The sequence below is a fragment of the Rhamphochromis sp. 'chilingali' genome (assembly GCF_963969265.1).
Source record: "Rhamphochromis sp. 'chilingali' genome assembly, chromosome: 16".
NCBI lineage: Eukaryota > Metazoa > Chordata > Actinopteri > Cichliformes > Cichlidae > Rhamphochromis > Rhamphochromis sp. 'chilingali'.
The window spans coordinates 26,807,554-26,825,335 of record NC_137943.1 but is presented as its reverse complement, the minus strand read 5'-3'; the positions used below and the strand labels follow the sequence as shown (position 1 = coordinate 26,825,335).

Genomic DNA, 17,782 nt, shown 5'->3' with positions numbered 1-17,782 from the left:
TTTATTGCTCTAGTGCAATTTAGGCTCCACTCATTATCATTTCACATCTCTCTGTAGTAGTCCTCTTTTTCAACTGAATTTTATCTTTTAGTCTCTTTTGCACTGCTTTACATTGATTTTTAGCTATTTTCTTTCAGTTTTGAGTCATTTTGTGTGTCTTCTATCATTTTTGCATCCCTGAAATAGAATTTTACCTGTTTAATTGTTCTATGCCTCTTTGATATTTTTTGCATAATTGCCCATTTACTTCTGTCTAGACATTTAGTATCTATTCTTTTTCATTGTAATTCCCCTCATTGTTTTATGTGTCTCTGCAATCAGTTTGCATCTTGCTTTACTGATTCTCACTCTCTCTATAGACATTTTGCATCTATCTAAAGTAATTTTACCTATTTTTGTAGTCATTTTGTACCTCTGTTGTTATTTTGTTTCAGTAGTTATTTTTGCATTGGTCTATTGCCATTTTAAATATATTTGATGTCATTTTTAGTCTCTCAGCAGACACGTTAAATCTTTTTGTTGTCACTTTGTGCATCTGTAGTCATTTTGTATCCTTTCCTTGTCATTCCACCTCTTTCTAGCAATTTTACATCTGCAGTCATTTTGCATCTGAGTGGTTGTTTAATCGAGTTTTAAACAAGAACAGTCACTTCTCTGGCCCCTGAGCTCTGCTGGGCTTGTGTCCAGACGGTGCATACAGTAATCCGTCAGTGGCAGGACTGAAGACACCATGAGTGACAGGCCAATTTGTGCTGCCATCTCTGTCTTAAAAAACAGTATCTGCTACCTGCTAGAAAACGAGCATTAAGTCATCAGATTATGTCATAGGCTGATTTACATATGAGTAATTGGACCTGCTCTTAGATGAGGCTGTGGCTGTACAAATGAGACAAATATGCAACGTGAGTATGTTCCAGCCACATCTGGGAGTCAACCCACTGTTCCTGAACATCAGAAAAAGTAGCCGGGTTGGTAAATGAACTTCTTTTAAATTAAACACCAGAGGATCTGAAGAGTCATTTAATCTTGTGACAAAGTAATCGAGGTCGGCAACAGATTGTAGAACTATTATTCACTAAAAGAAATCTCACCGGTGCAGAAACCAACAAGTGTGGAAACCTTTAATGCTGCCTGAAAAGTTCAGCTGGCAGTTTTCTCAGGAGACATGCTGCTTGTATTTCTTCGTGAGTTTTTCCTCCGAGTAGCTCTGCTCTACAGAAAATGCACGTTTGTCACCTTTTGGGTGTATTTACTTTACATGTCATCATGGTGATTTCCGATCTGTGTTTCTAGTCAGCCCATGTGTGGCAGGAATGAAGACAGCATGACTGACATGCTGATTTAGGCTTCCATTTCTCTCTATATATTTCTCAAGGGAAGGATGTATCGGCTGCTTTTAAAAACAAAAGGGTTTTAAGTCATTATGTTTTAGGTTGTGTCAAATTAGTATCCCAAAGTTATATATATTATCATATTTTAAATGTTTTTTTTTTATTAGATGTGATGAAATTTTTCTCAGTTGTCTAAAATTAAAGGTGTTATTTGGTTTTCTGGTTATGCTGTTAAAACTGAGCAGAACAGCAGTCAGATATTTGGCCAAATCTACACTTTCACCATATTATCCAAATGGCTTCAAAACAAAACAGGAAATTAACATTATGGCTGAATCTGTTAATAACACATGCAAATTTTATTTGTTTAATATGCAATCACTGTTATTCACACTTTTTCTGTGTCTGTGGTATCTCAACATGAGTTTTACACCTTAAATTTGTGGACACATTTAGTAAAAGGCTGTTTCTTTTCTTGTAGTTCATGTTTAGTATTTTGGATCTTTTCTTACCTTACAGTGACAGTAAAGCGCTGGCAGGAAATTTGTGACATGCAACAAAGATCCCAGTTAAAGAGTTTGAAGCTTGTAATTGGCTTCCAGGGTGGTTTATATACAGAGGGCCTTTTTGAGTCATTACTTCTTTAACAGTGGTTAAAAAACTTGGTTTTAGAGTTAAGGTGAGAAGACGATTTTGTAAAGAGAGGGATGTGTGGTTGCAGCCTTACAATACACCTCTCTATGCAGAAAGCTAATGCAGTATTTACCAATACTGCAAATGTGATAGTTGTCCATGTCCACTCTGGAGTCCAGACCACAATTTGCATGTAAGAAGTAGGTACATTTGTGCCCGACACTCCTATTCTGCTTTGGAGTCCAACCTTTAATTGTATTATATCTGTGAGATTTGTGCTAAATATGCTTCTTTCAAATATGGGAAAACTTTTAATGTTGTGAATTTGATTTAACCAGTGTGGGTTATGGACCTCGTTTAATAGAAAACATTCAAATGCAGTTAGGGTTAGTATTTACCCAGAGGTGCAGTCGATGTGCCACTGGCTATTTAGCTCTTTGACTCTGACTTGGAATTATTGTGCAGCTAGGTCACATAGATCTCTCCAAAGTCAAGCAGAGCAAAAGTAAATACGAAATGAGTCATTGCTGTCATATTTTCGGAAACCCAGGGCACGCAGCACCATCTTTTTTTTCTCGCGGCCTCAAATGCCAATATTCAGTGACCATGCATGTTTTGATTTGATGAGGATTTGTCTGTAATGCGTCAGTAAGCCCAGCTAGGGATGAGAATTGATTTTCCTCGAGTGAACTGGAGCAGCCGAGCATCATAAGTAAACTACTAATTTATTTTTTCTCTTGGCAATAGATTTTTTTGACATTTTGGCAACAAGGGATATCAATTAGGGCCGGAGCACCACTGAACATCATTTATGCTGCTTGAAACCTGCTATTATGTCACCCGTCTTGTTCTCTCACTGCAAACTCCAATCAATACTCTATGATCTGAATGCGCAGGCTACTATAGCGTGCAGCACGGTAAAGTCTTCAAAAACTTTCCGTGAACTTTTTATGTACCTGAAAACGTGGCTGAGGTTTTTCTGTGTGTATTAAAGTGTAAAAGTTGTTGGCCTTGTCTCAAATGTGTTCTCCTGCAGTGTTGAATGATCATTGTTTGGGGAGAAAAAAACATACTGAGTCGAACATTTGTCTTCCTCATCTTTGCTTGCTGACCTCGCCGCCATATTGATCTCTCCAAGATATCAGCTGGCTGGCACACGGGCGCAGTGTCAGTCAGCCTTTGACCGCTTCACTTTATCTTCCACCAGAGTATTAAACTCATGACAGCCCAGAAACCATTTGGAATCTTATATATCTTCTGCAGACACTTGGCCAAGATGCTAAATCATTTGCCAGAGTCCTTAAAATGATTTTCTCTATGACTGTTTGAACCATCTTTGAAATAAATAGATGAATAAATAAATGCATGTATGCATTTGAAATCCATTAATTCTTTCATAGCCAGAAGTTTCAACACCACATGTTTGATTCAGTTCAGAGTGAAAGATAATTTATTTTGAGCTACACAGCAGCATTGGTGGGCCTGGACTTGTGCTGTGAATGAGAGTGACCAGATAAGAAAGCAGAGAAAGAAACTTAGGGTGGAGATGAAAAGGGAAAGAAACTCTTGTAGAGTAAGGGCAAAGAGAATGAGAGAAAAGGACAAAACTGGGGAAGGGGAAGGACGAAGAGAATGATAAAAGAGAATATAGGAGCCAGGAAAGGTTCAGCCTGAGAGAATGAGACAAGAGAGTGAAGGAGGAGGCAGAAACTGACACAGAAGTGAAAGATGGAGTGAAATCCCTAAGGGTTTCCTTTCTTCTTGCACTATCCTGCTTTTTATTTTCTCAGTGAGAAGGTGGAGGAGGAGGAGGAGGACTGGAAACCACTCTTGTCTGTCTCTCAGTGGAGATAGGAGGACAAGAAAGCGTCTGTCTTCCTCTGATTGCCTTCCTGACACCAAAAAACATGCAAATTTTGTAAAAAGTGATATCCTGCATGTCAGGTGGAGTTAAGAAAGGGAGGCTAAGGTCCTTATATGTGGCTGGAGAGAAAGGAAACAGGTGGATTTTTCCTGTGATTAAAGGTCAAAACCAAGAGAAGCAGCCTGGTTGCTGAGTAGCTGATGTTCTCCAATATAAACTATTTGTTTCTTTCATCTACAGTTAAGTGACACCTCTCATTTCTTTGTATTTTGCTCGTATTACCTTGTATTTAAGTGGTCTTCAACAATAGTTCATTAGGCTTTCTGGAAGTCTCTTAATGTATCTTTGGACATTGGCTGCTTTTCCCCTCATTTTTAGTCCCAGCCTTGTACTTGACCATTTTTACATTAATGTTTTTGTTGATTTTTATGGCCACCTAATAATGACCATTCAACCTTTAAAAAAACACATAACTCCGACAATGAAGAAGTGATACATCTTCAGGAACTTGTTACTAGCAGCCTGTCACAATTTCTTTTAATGAATTTACTAAAAATGACAAAGATAACAGTCTGATGGGCATATAATAGTATTTGTGCACCAAAATGCTGCTTTGTAAAGGACTATGTGAAGTGCGTCCGTAAACTGCACAAGTAGAGGACAAAGGAAGAAGTGGCAGGCCTAAAAAACTATCTACAGTAGGCGAACCTGAGAGATGCATCTGACCCTGAAGCCTCTTCAGAAATTGTATCAGTGGAAGGACCATTAATAAGGAAGGGAAACGGGGTGAAAAGGCTAAGGTATGCCAAATTACACAAGAACTGGACTGAAAATCAGGTCTCACCAAATTGGATGTTTTTGGTTCAAATCTTTGTCAGTATGTACAGACGATGTCACGGCGACGGATGGCCGGTACTGAATAGGACCCAGGTGCAGGAACCCAGAGCGGAGACGGTAGATGATTTAATAGTTTATTACGGTTAAGTGCAAGGGGAACAAAAAAAGGGAAACGTGGCAAAGACAGAAAATGACGAGACGTGGAGCCTTGGTGTGGCGTGCCCAGGGGAACGTGGCTAGGGCGAGGGAACGAGGCCTGAGAAGTGGAACGGAGCTGAGTGGGGAACAGTCACACTGAGGGGAGAGGATATAGAAGTTAGGCAGGTAGTGAAGGCAGCTCAGAAGTGGCCAGTATAAGAGCAGCAATTCTTACTTTGCAGTTAGGGACCTGGAGTGTTTGAGAGGGGGATGATGAAGATCCAGGGGAGGCTGAGTGGCGTGGAAAGGCTGACCTGAGATCCGGGGCTCCAGATGGAGTGTGATGGCAGGAGGGCAGGCAGGTGAGGCACAGAGGGATTTCCAAAATGATCGCTAGGTATTCCGAGTCCGGAGGTGGAGTGAGCCAGGGTGGGTACAGCGACTGTAGCACAAAAGAGTCTTAGTTAGTAAGATGAATCACAGCGAGAACTTGAAACACAAGACCTGTTACCAACATGGGTTGATGACGAACTGGCAGTGAGTGAACATCGATGTGTGGTTTAAATCCCTCTGGCTTGATAGCCTGCAATAGGCTCCAGGTGTGCAGGAGCTGGAGTTGGCCCTGCCCAGGGGCGGATCCCAGGTCAGTTCAGGAGCCTAATGGAAACTCCAGCCACCCACCGTAGACCATGACAGACGAGGTCAGAATTGAGGTACAACACTCAGTGTCTATACTCATCTGTAAAACGTGTCACATTATAGGGCTGCCGTTCAACCAGTGGTGTTGGGGATCTTATCAAAATTGATGGAAATATGACTGCAGAAAAGTGCCATCAGATTTTGATCCACCGTAATAAAATGATTGGCAATAGCTTAATGTTTTAAAATTTCAATGAAACACACTGCCAATGCAACCATGCCTGGACAGAAAAACCCACAGTGGAGCGGTAGCGGTATGAAAAGAGAAAAAAAAAAGAACGTTTGGACTCTGCTAGCATAATTGACAGGTTTTTGACAGGGCTTCCACACAAACGCATAGCAGGATATGAAGCATCGCCAAATATGTTTCCAAAACAACTTCCTTCCTAGAAAATATGGTGAAGCATATCTTCCCTTTGGCTTCACCTGCACAAGTGCCAAGGTAGGTTTCCCCTGCAGAATTGGTTTTCCCTGCGTCGGGAGCACACACTGGGCTCTCCAAATCACGGACAAACAGTATCCCACATTCTTGATTTTTAGGCCCAAACATTTTTCTTTTAAAACAAAGGGGGGCCTAGCAAAAAAAAGTTTGGGAATTTTATATCCACTTGCTCAAGGGCTATTATATTATGTAATAGCAGCTTACACAGATGACCTATTGAGTGAACTTGTTAGAGAAGCAGAATCTCTCATTTCCCCATATTTGTTGCCTGCCAGCATTTTTCTGAAATCAAGGTAAATTCCCCCAAATGATCTTTATTTAAAAAAAGTTCAACCTTGACTTCTTCAACAGGAATTTTAGCAAATGAAAAAGGTAATTTTTCATTCAGTGTGAAATTCAATGGAGTCAATATTAAAGTTGAGAAAATGCTTAGCAAAGTGGCATTCATGAGGCCCGGTCTCCTCTATAATGATTTAAAACTATTCTGTCAATCAAGCTTGCTGGGGAGCATCACGCATTTGCGCCCCGGGGTCTCTAAGCTGATGATCTGGACATGTCAATAGCTGATGTTAGGTTGGAGGTTGTGCTTGTTGCAGTTAATGTAACCTCCACCTGCTCACGTCTCAGCTCTGACTTACTATACCGCTTTTTTTTTTTAAATTGATGTTATTCATCGCCACCTTCACCATCCTGACAACATGTTGAAGTGCAAATCAGTGTTCTGCTTAAGACAAAGAAAAGTAGTGTTTTGATGACATTTTAAACCTATAATTTAATGTCATTTCATCGCATGCTTTCTGCCTCTCCTATTTACACACTCAGCAGTTTTGGTGTCCTGACCACAGACTGTACATAAAAGATGTATGTACCCACCTTGATGTGAGAATTTATTTTTGAAATTTGCATTTTGGATTTCCACCTTTTAGCATTTTGAACATTGTTGGGAGCCAGCCTTAAGAGGTAACTGGAAAAATTGTAGATTTTTAGTACTTTTGTGGTGGCTTTTTTTAAGCCCCAGAGGTTCTTACTTAATTGGAAGTTCATCAGTTTTATAAGTCATAAACCAGTGTGTTGCCTTATGGTGGTCTGTGATGAAATTCAAATAATTGGGCAAATTAATGAGGATCCACGTTCATTAAAATTTATCCAAAAGCTATCACTGACTTTCACTAACGACATAAATGTCACCGCTTATGTGGCAATATGTGATTGCTCCTCAGGGAATCATAATAGCTCACCAAATCTTGTAATATTAGTATTTTTCTTTTATTTGTGCCGCCCTCAGAGCCGCAGCTCCAGTATGGCCAAAAAAACAGAAACTGTTGTGCGGCAGCAGCAAGCAATCCCACTGAGACAGAACACGAAATTTACAAAGCAGATTGTTCAGCACAAACTGTGGTCAGAGTGGATTTTTTTAGACATATCAGGGCTGGAAATACTCTGACTAGGTACACTTCGCTTGAAGGCATGAGCATGCGAAGCCATCTGTGCCAAGGAGACATGACAAGGCATCCTTCCCCCAAACGCAGCTTTAGTGACAGCTGGAGAAGTGAGACGTTTGAATATTTCATCTCAGACAGCCACATCTTCGCTGCGCAACGAAGCTATTTTTCACTGTTCATTAGGATTTCGCTCTGCAATCAGCCAGCTGGAAAGCAAGACAGAAAACTCCCCAATTAGGCCGTTATGGCCAAGGACTCTGTAGTCATCTGATGTGAACTAACAGTGTTTGTTAAGTCTGCAGGGCTGTGTGGAAAAAGAGCACAAACGTGTGTGTGTGAGAGAGTTCTGTCTTTGTGCTTTGTACCATTCACAGGGTTTAAATTACAACACAAAATGAAGGAAACATCAGTGACAGATAACTGCTATTTTTATGCAAAGACAATGTTGGAATACTAAAACGGCTCTCCTGACTGAAGAGAGGAGAATAGTGGTTTTGTTATGCCACAGTAGTCCCAATTGGAGCATAGTCTTGGAATTCAACTTATCTCCAGAGTATTCTGCTCCCGCCAAACATAACACAGCTCCAGGCTCTTTCCGGTGCAGGCCTGGAAAGCAATTACTGGTGAAGGGTGGGGTGGAGGGGAGAGGAGACTGCCTCTCGATAAGCATTCCCTCAATGGAGTAATCTTGCATTTCATGCCTTTTGGCATTCTGTGGTTAGGGAATCACTGGTCAAGTTATACATTTTTAACATAAAGGATGTGGAGGGAAGATTTCCCGAGGCTTATGCCATGAGCCGAATGGTGATTTAAAGCTTCTCTGCGTTTTAATCTTTGGTAGATGATAGGCTTTAGCATGTGGAGCACCTTCGTCATTCAGCGCCAGAGAGAGCAGCAAAGGATCTGAAAAGGTTAAACTATGATAAATGGATCATACCTTGTGGCACAACATCAGGAGATAGATGATAGCTGCTGCCGTTGTCATGGTTAAGAGCAAATGGAAGACGACGGCTGGCGAGAAGCACTACAATAAAACCGAATTTCTTTGCTTTTCCGTCATCTGGCTCCACAGACACACGAGGCCCGCAACATTACTCAGCTCTTTAGGCGTGATTAATGAGCGTGCCCTCCATGGTGCGAGAGAGAAATGATCCAACTTTTTTTTTTTGTATTTGGCATAGTCTCCTTCTCTATGCCATGAGCATTCCTTCTCCAGATTAGAAACATATTGGATGCCAAGGTTATTAATTATGGAGACACGGGGTTTGCCTAAACAGTGTGCTTCTTGTCCAAAAACAGAGCAAAGGAGCAGAGCTCTGTTTTAAGTTTATAAGTGAAACAAGAAAAGACAAAAGAAAAGTTGCAGAAGAAAGTTTAAGTTTTAAGCACCAGACGGCCGAGAAGACAGAGGCAGCTTCTGTAGCCCTGCGGTGTTTTGCTGATGTGATATTAAATCATTTCCTGTACCACGTTGTCTGCCCTTCAGTCGAAACACTCCCAATTACAGAGGCGACTTTGATGTATATCCCATCATCCCCCCCTCATTGAAGAGATGGTGTCATGGCTGTTCGACAAAGGCTTTCTTTGGTATCCCGCTCACTGATTACACTTCCAGAGGTGCCGAAGAGTAAGCAATTTTCCCGGGTGCATACAGAGCTGCTTCGGGCTCCTTTTTCTTCCTCTCTGATGGAGGAGCTCTGCATTAAATCAAATTATATCAATACCAGCATCTTGTCATGGGAACCTAAATCTCTGTAGTGCAAAAGAGGCACTGCAAATAGTCCAGCCCATGTCAAAAACAATTTAAGATGAAATGTTGTTCACTGAGCTGGAAATTGTGCATATGATCCATATCACCCGGCCAATATTGGGCTTTTTTCTTTGCCGTTTTATTATTTGTCAGGTTTTCTAAATGAGTGAAACACATCAGATCAACATGCACATTTTGTCCTGAATCTGATTTGTCAGGGTCACTTGGTCAAAATTGCTCAAGTGTGACTAAAGCCAGTTTAAGCTGGTAATTTAATGCAAGCTGAACAGCTCTGATGGAACAATTGGAATTGAACCTGCAGTATGAATTTAGTCTGGACACCAGAGGCATTCTGAATGTTCATGGTGGACGTTATCCTGCTAATGCTCAACCAGAACAAGTTGCCGAGACTTTGTCTGTTATCGGACCGTATCAGACAAACGGTCCTGAGCTGCCATAACCATAATCTGAGAGGAAGATGCATCTTATTGGAAAAATGGGATTCAGTCTCCTGAAACAGTGTTTGAGTCACTGTGAAGGTGAAAGAAATGGCTCTATCAAAAAGGGGGGGGAAGAGCAAAAGAGATACAAATCCTGCCTCTCTTGTCTTTGTCCCTGCACAGCTGACCGTGAATGGGCTGTGAATGTCAGGTTTGGAAAGTTACAGATTGCTTATCGGCAGTCAAATAGCTTAGCAATCTCTAACCACTTCATGCATCCAGAGGGCCAACTGGATAACTATCAGATCTAAAAATTGCAGAGTGCAAATGCAGCCAAGAAGCATTCAGACTTGAATCCAGTCACTGAAAAGGTGTAAATGCATCCATCTCGTTGGCGTTCTTTCACAATCTTCACACCTTTTGAATGTGACTGTGTAACTGTTAGCAGAGCTGCTCTGGGCAGCGTTATGGCACGATAATCTTAAGGGAGAATAAAAAGTCGACACACATATCTCATTCCTGACGGAGGACTCTACCACTACACTTCTCCAGTGCATTCACAGAGTTGTTGCATGGTAAGACCTGGATGGGAAGTGGGCGGAGCCTTTTACCGTCATTTTATTACGGCGCAAAGTACAAACACCTGTGGACACACAATCCAACACCCCCACTTGTACACAGGTTGGGGAAAAACAATCCTCCGGAAAAAACATCTTACATTCCAAACACAAATACAGAGAATTTTTCTAACTTAGACTTTGAAACTGGTTTCGTCATCATATCTGCTACCATTGACTCAGTTGGACAGTAATCAATGAGCACTTTCCTTTCATGTACAGCTGACCTTATAAAATGATACATCAATGTGTTTACATCTTTGTCTGTTCACTGGATCTTTTGACAAAGCGATTGTTCCCTGATTGTCCTCCAATATCATAGGTATTTCATACTCAAACTCATCAAGATCTTGAATCAAATAAGTCAAATACATACATTCCTGAACTGTTGCTGCTAATGCCATGTATTCGGCTTCACAAGTTGATAGTGCTGTAGTTGTCTGCTTTTTGGTTTTCCATGATATCAAAGGACCATTTTCATTTAGGCTTACACAATAACCTGTCATACTGCGTCTATCAGAAACATCGGATGCCCAATCTGCATCACTGTATGCTTGTAGACCTAGTTTTCCACTTGAACATTTCCTAAAACACAGTTCTTTTCCTCGACTACCTTTTAGATACCTCAGAACATGTTTCACTGCTGTCCAATCATCAACAGTTGGCGCATTGAAATGTTGTAACAGTTTGCTGACAACATAGCTTAAATCAGGTCGCGTACAATAGCTCAGATAAATAAGACATCCTACCGCTTCACGATATCTCCTCACATCTGGTAATGTCTCGAATTTATCAGAATGAGTCCATTTCTGTTCACAGGGTGTTAACCTTGGCTTACAGTTTTGCATGTTAAATCTCTTTAAAATGTTCTCAATATATATTTTCTGTGACATTTTGACACATTCTTTTTCTTGAAGAAAATCTATTCCTAGAAAATGGTTAAGTTTCCCCAGATCTTTCATTTGGAATTTAGAAGAGAGCATTTCTTTCACGCCTGAAAGCACATTTTCATTGTTAGCTGCAATGAGTAAATCATCCACCCACACTATGATGATTACTTTTTCACTTTCAGTTTCTTTTGAATACACACAATGATCAGCAATATTTTGTCTAAATCCACAACTGCTTAAATAGTCATGTAAGGTTTGGTTCCAGTTACGACCCGATTGCTTCAGCCCATAAAGTGATTTCTTTAGTCTGTACACCAGTTTATTAGTCTCACTTGATTCTGTCTCAAAACCTTCTGGTTGTTGTATATATATTTCTTCATTTATTGGTGCGTGTAGATAGGCGGTTTTTACATCCATCTGGTGAACCAACATATCATCCTGAACCACTTTCTGCATCAAAACTCTCACACTCGATAAGTTAGCAGTCGGTGAAAAAGTCTCCTCATAATCAACTCCTTTTGTTTGACTAAAACCTTTAGCCACAAATCGAGCTTTATATCTGTCTGATCCGTCTGAGTTCTTTTTAACGGCATAAACCCATTTACCCCCCACTGCTTTCTTACCCTCTGGTAAAGTGGTTAAAGTAAATGTGTCATTCTCCTTAAGGGATTGAATTTCTTCATTCATCGCTTTTTCCCATTCTTTTGACTCACTTGACACAATAGCTTCGCTAAATGATGTGGGTATTTCACACAACAATCTGTAGCAATAATCAACACTGGTTTGCATCTGTTCATTTTCACACTCTTTCACATCCGTGATATAATCACTCAAATAATCAGGTCTCTTTCTGATTCTGGATGGATAACGTGTAGCTCCAGCATCTACTTTATCATCAGTTTTAACCTCGGACTCAGTTTGACTGCTTTCACTACCATCTGGAATATCCTCATCCTTCGTCTGTTTGGGTTCACCATCTTTTCTGGATTCATAAACCTCATCTTCATACATCTGATCACTCTGTGTTTGTTGATCCATTGTCGCGGGATTTAGTATTTTTATCAATCTGTGCTTTTCAACTTTCCCAGTTTTTGGGAAATAGATCAAATATGCTGGACTATTTTTGTCATATCCCAAGAAAACACCTTTGTCGCATCTTGGATCCAGCTTTCCCCTATTTTGTTTATAAGCATAGCACAATGATCCGAATTTTTTCATTCTAGAAAGATCAGGTCTTTTTCCAGTTAACATCTTATACGCTGTCTGACCTGTGCGTTTGTTAAAACATCGGTTCCGAATCACTCCCGCGGTTTGTACTGCATATGGCCATAAAGACTTTGGCAATTCGCTCTCAACTAACATGCATCTCGCCATGTCAAAAAGTGTACGCCAGTTCCTCTCTGCTGTTCCGTTTTGATGAGGCGAATATGGCGCCGAAGTTTCCTGCCTAATGCCGTGTCTACTTAATAAATCTCTGAACTGTCTGCTTGTAAATTCAGTTCCATTATCAGAACGAATGCACTTGATTTTCCCATATGACGCCACCTCTGCAATAAATCTTTCAGTTGCTTGAGTTGTATCACTTTTGCTTTTCAGATTATATACAAATGTTGCACCTGAATAATCATCAACAAACGACAAAACATACTTAAACCCTTCTTTCGAGTTCGGCGTAATCGGACCAGCTAAATCCGTATGTACCAACTCTAATGCTGCCCTGGCCTTTTCATCTGGTTCTCGGTTCCTAGTTTGAGTAAACTTCCCTTGTATACAGGCTTCACATTGCATGTTTTTGTTGATTTTACCCTTAATTTCCATTCCATCAACGACATTTTGCAGATTTTGAACATCCTCATAATTACAGTGTCCTAGAATTTCATGCCACGTTTGCATATCAAAACATCCATTACATTTCTCTTCAAACTCTTGCACAGTGTTTATAAAGAACAGTCTCTCATGTTCATATTGTAACGATGGTTAAGTGTTATTGTACAGTGACATGTTGGTGATCTCTGCACACTGTTGTTGTTCCTTTAAGATTCATGTTTGGTTGTGGTGTACAGGAAGGGGTGGGTGGGACCTGGTTGTTCTGTGTGTGTGCCAGGCTGAAGAGAGGTGGAGTTCGAGAGCGCTTCCCCCTGAGTTAACAACCCGCTGGCTTATGTGCCAAATAAACGGACAAACTGAGACCCCAACCGTTTGGTTCTTGTGAACGTTACATTGGTGTCAGAAGTGAAGAAAGAAAAAAGAACCCCAGAACGCCCGACGCTTGCCGTTACGAGACGAGGATGTTGCCGGGCAAGATTAAGAAGGAGACGGAGGAGAGGGAGGTTCGTCCGCGCTCGCCCGCCCATGGAGTGAGGGAAACGGCGCTGCGGCTGTCTGCCGAGGCTGGATTTTCTCCAGGTTTGACTAGGCTCGGGAACTGTTCGCACAGCGGCCGCGATTCCGGCGGGAAGGAGTCGACCTCGCTTGGCGCGCCGTCACGTGATGTAAACAAACATGGCGGCGCCCAGCAAGCTGCAGCGAATATAAAAACGCCTAAGTTCAGCGGCAAGACGCCATGGGAAGTGTTTATCACACAGTTCGAGCTGTTAGCTGTCGCAGCTGGCTGCTCGGCCAGCCACACTCAGTGCAGCCCTGGAGCTAGCGTTGGAGAGGGAGATGCTTGCAGGATCCTCTGGGGGCGCTGATGACGCACACGTGGTGAGGGCTGTGTCAGCACCTGTGGAACAGATGGAGACGCCAGCGGGCTTGTGCAGTTTGGTGCAGGCGGCTTCGCTGCAGTCGCCTTCCCCTCGGGCTGGCCCACACCGCCGACCACAGAGCTGCTGGGGATGTGGACAACCCGGACACCTCATCAGGCAGTGCCCCAAGCTTGCAGCGGTTCAGGGAAACGCCCACGGGCCCGTGTAGGCGGGAGTACACGGGCCTGGGAGAACGACATCCCCACACCACCGCCACCTCCACCCGGTGCGGCCATCGCTGTGGGCTGGACCCAGGTTGGCGGCTTTTGCCATGTTCCAGTGACGATCGCGGGGGTGTCCTGTACGGCCCTGCTGGACACGGGGTCCAATGCAACGCTGGTCCGACCCGATATTGTCCCAACCGGAGCTGCTGTGCAACCGACTAATGTGCAACTTAAGACTGTGACCGGTGATCTGGCCCCAATGAGAGGGAGGGGAGTGTTCCAGTTCAAGGTGGGGGACCTCGGTGTGTCTTATGCTGCCTGGGTGGCTGACGTGCAGGACGCCTGCATCCTTGGGCTGGATTTTTTACGAGCCATTGGTGGTGTACTGGACTTAGGCAAAGGCTTCCTCGTAACCCCTGATGGGAAGAAGGTGCCGCTTATTCCTCCCCCGGTCTGCACAGCATCTGCCGCGGCGTCCACCTCCACCGCAGAGACCGCTGCAGACCCGCCAGCAGAACAGCGAGCGGAGGAGGAGGAGGAGAGGCTCTTAGCAGTGAGGAGTATCTGGTCAAAGAACTGTGAGGGGCTGACTCCACAGCAGCAAGAGAGTCTATGGCAGGTACTAAAAGAGTTTAGTGACATTTTTGCCCTGAAAGAAAGTGATGTTGGCTTGACACACTTGGTAGAGCACGTCATTGAGACCGGGGATGCCCAGCCTATTAAAGTGCGCCCACGCCGCCTGCCCCTGGCTCATCAGGAGGCTGCGGACAGAGAGTTGTGTGAAATGATGAAGGCGGGCATCATAGAGCCATCTGATAGCCCGTGGGCCTCCGCGGTGGTGATGGTGCCTAAGAAAAAAAGTCCTAGGATGCGTTTCTGTGTGGACTACAGACCACTCAACAAAGTGACGAAGAAGGACTCTTACCCCCTTCCCAGGATTGATGAGTCTCTCGACTTAGTAGCCGGGTCCTCCTGGTTCTCCACCCTGGACCTGCGGAGTGGCTACTGGCAGGTGCCACTGTCCCCGGAATCCAGACCGAAGACAGCCTTCTGCACTAACAGGGGACTATGGCAGTTCAAAGTCCTGAGCTTTGGTCTTTGCAATGCTCCTGCGACCTTCGAGAGGCTTATGGACAGTGTGCTGGCTGGCGTCCCACGGCAACGGTGTCTGGTTTACCTGGATGACCTTCTAGTGCACGGGAGCTCCTTTGATGCTGCCCTGGATGCCCTGAGACAAGTGTTGGAGAGGGTGGCAGCTGCAGGCCTGAAGCTGCACCCCGACAAGTGCCACTTCATGAGGAGGGAGGTGGAGTTTCTGGGCCACAAGCTGGGTCGTGAGGGCATCAGCACGTTGGAGGAAAAAATTCACACCATTACCGAGTGGCCCACACCAGCAGACCAGAAACAGCTCAAAAGCTTCCTAGGACTGGCGTCTTATTACAGGAGGTTTGTGAAGGGCTTTTCCTCCATAGCCGCACCACTCTTCCACCTGCTGCAGAAGGACCGTGACTTCATCTGGACCCGGGACTGTCAGCAGGCGTTCGACACCCTCCGCAGATCGCTGACAGAGTCTCCAGTCCTTGCCCCCCCTGACCCCGCCCTGCCTTTTGTCCTGGACACTGACGCAAGTAATGTGGGGCTGGGAGCGGTGTTGTCGCAGGTTGGGCCGGAAGGGGAGAAGGTGGTGGCGTACTTCAGCCGGGTCCTGAACAGGAGTGAGCGGCGCTACTGTGTCACACGACGAGAGCTGTTGGCTGTGGTGGCGGGGGTGAGACACTTTAAGTACTACCTGTGCGGCACAGCATTTGTTATCAGAACTGATCATGCTGCCCTTCAGTGGCTGATGTCTTTCAGGGAGCCAGAGGGACAGGTGGCTCGCTGGCTGGAGGAGCTCCAAGCCTTCAATTTCACTGTGGAGCACAGAGCAGGGACGCACCATTCTAACGCAGACGCCCTCTCTCGTCGCCCATGTGCTGCAGCTGGCTGCCGTTACTGTGAGAAGCGAGAGGAAATAGAGCGGGAACTCACGACAATAGACGGAGCAGCACAGCTCGCCTGCAGGGCTCTTCTGATGGTGGATGCAGCGGAGTGGAGGGCACGGCAGGAACAAGACACGGACCTGCTGCCGGTCCTGCAGTGGCTGGAGAAGGGGGAGCAACCCCTTTGGGATGAGGTCACTGGGTTTTCCATCTGTACCAGGGGGCTATGGGCCAAGTTTGCAGCTCTCAGGCTGAAGGAGGGGGTGTTGGAGCATGCCTGGAAGGATCCTGCCACGGGGGAGGAGAGGTGGCAGGTTGTGGTGCCAAGGTCGCTGAGGTCAGCTGTGCTGGAAGCCTGCCATGGGAGCACTGGCTCCGGCCACTTTGGGGTCTCCAAGACTCTCCGCCGCCTCCGCCAGGGCTATTACTGGGGTCAACAGCGGAGGGACGTGGAGGACTTTTGCCGCAGCTGTGATGCATGTTCCTCACACAAAGGGCCACAGGACCAGTCCCGGGCTCAGCTTCAGCAGCAACCAGCAGGAGCCCCAATGGAGCGAGTAGCTGTGGACGTCATGGGCCCATTTCCTCGCACAGACAGAGGAAACCGCTATGTTCTTGTGGCCATGGACTATTTTACCAAGTGGCCGGAAGCATACGCCATCCCAGATCAGGAGGCTGAGACGGTCGCTGATGTATTAGTGGAGGGGATGTTCAGCCGCTTTGGAACAGCAGAGACCCTCCACAGTGACCAGGGGCGTAACTTTGAGTCCAAGGTATTTGCTGCCATGTGTGAACGCCTTGGGACTAAGAAAACCCGCACCACCCCACTTCACCCCCAAAGCGATGGGCTGGTGGAAAGGTTTAACAGGACGCTGGCCCAGCAGCTAGCCATCCTTACCTCAGAACACCAACGGGACTGGGATTACCATCTTCCCCTTACCCTCATGGCCTACAGGTCGGCAGTACAGGACTCCACCCAATGTACGCCTGCCCTGCTCATGTTAGGGAGAGAGCTGAGAACTCCTGCAGAGTTGGCTTTTGGGAAGCCCCCGGACGCGCCAGAGGCACCACCGGGCCGGGACTACGCAAGGAAGCTGCAGGACCGGCTGGATTCTGCACATTCCTACGCCCGAGAGCAGCTGGCGAAGGCAGGCCTGCGCCAAAAGAGGAATTACGACATCACCACTAAGGGGAGGCACTTCCATGCTGGGGAGCTGGTGTGGGTCTACAGCCCAAAGAGGAAGAAGGGACGGTGTCCTAAACTGGATAGCAGCTGGGTGGGGCCTTGCAGCGTCCTAGAGTGAGTAGGGGAGGTTGTTTACAGGGTGCAGTTGCCTCCTAGGGGGAGGATAGTAGCGCTGCACAGAGACCGGATGGCCCCCTACAGAGGGCAGTCCCTCCCCTCCTTTCCAGAGGGACGTGTACAGAGCGTCCGTGACCCTGCTCAGAGGGACCCCCGACCGGGGCTGCGTTCCCCTCCCTCGGACTCTCCACCCCAAAGCCCCGAAGCTCCGCGTCCACCTCAGGGGCTCAGGAGGTCAAGGAGGGAACGTAGGCTACCACCCCGCCTCAGAGACTGTGTCGTTCCCTCGGGGACGAGGAACTTATTCCTGGGGGGGCAGTGTAACGATGGTTAAGTGTTATTGTACAGTGACATGTTGGTGATCTCTGCACACTGTTGTTGTTCCTTTAAGATTCATGTTTGGTTGTGGTGTACAGGAAGGGGTGGGTGGGACCTGTTTGTTCTGTGTGTGTGCCAGGCTGAAGAGAGGTGGAGTTCGAGAGCGCTTCCCCCTGAGTTAACAACCC

General features: G+C 45.3%; 1 protein-coding gene across 3 annotated transcripts in view; it reads left to right on the top strand.

The window, feature by feature from the left end:
- st6galnac5a (ST6 (alpha-N-acetyl-neuraminyl-2,3-beta-galactosyl-1,3)-N-acetylgalactosaminide alpha-2,6-sialyltransferase 5a) overlaps nt 1–17,782 on the top strand; it is a 76,335-nt gene that overhangs the window by 2,068 nt on the left and 56,485 nt on the right. The gene's annotated exons all lie outside the window — the stretch shown is intronic.